Here is a 531-nt window from a genome sequence, read left to right on the forward strand (position 1 = left end):
TAAAAAATAAAAAATATACTTTACTTGTAAAAATAATAATATGAGCCTTCTTATATATGCTCCATGTTACAACAAAAAAAAGTAACGAAACTACAAACTAAAATAAAAACGTATATGGCACTACATAAGTATGTGATTCTTGTAAAGCTAGTGAGTTACAATTTTGGTTTTAGTAAAATCATACATTGCTAATTATTTTACAATAATAAAAAGCTTATATACCCTTTTTTTATTGGGGTGAAACATTTTACGATGAAAATAAAGAGAGAGGAAATATCCAATGCAATAAATAAAATAATACATGAACCAAAACCAAATATTTTAAATTTTAGAAAAATAAATAGATGAACCAAAATAAAAAAAGTTTCAAATTTCACAAAAATAAAAAAAATTATATAAGCCATTTTTTTTATATGCTTAGTATATTAAACATAAAAATTGTATATTGAAAGCCACTATGCAACAATATCTTACAAGAATCCAAAGCAATCTAATGTTGGTCCTCTACGAAAATAGAATACATATAATTCA

This window comes from Arachis ipaensis, chromosome B07, assembly GCF_000816755.2.
Source record: "Arachis ipaensis cultivar K30076 chromosome B07, Araip1.1, whole genome shotgun sequence".
Lineage (NCBI taxonomy): Eukaryota > Viridiplantae > Streptophyta > Magnoliopsida > Fabales > Fabaceae > Arachis > Arachis ipaensis.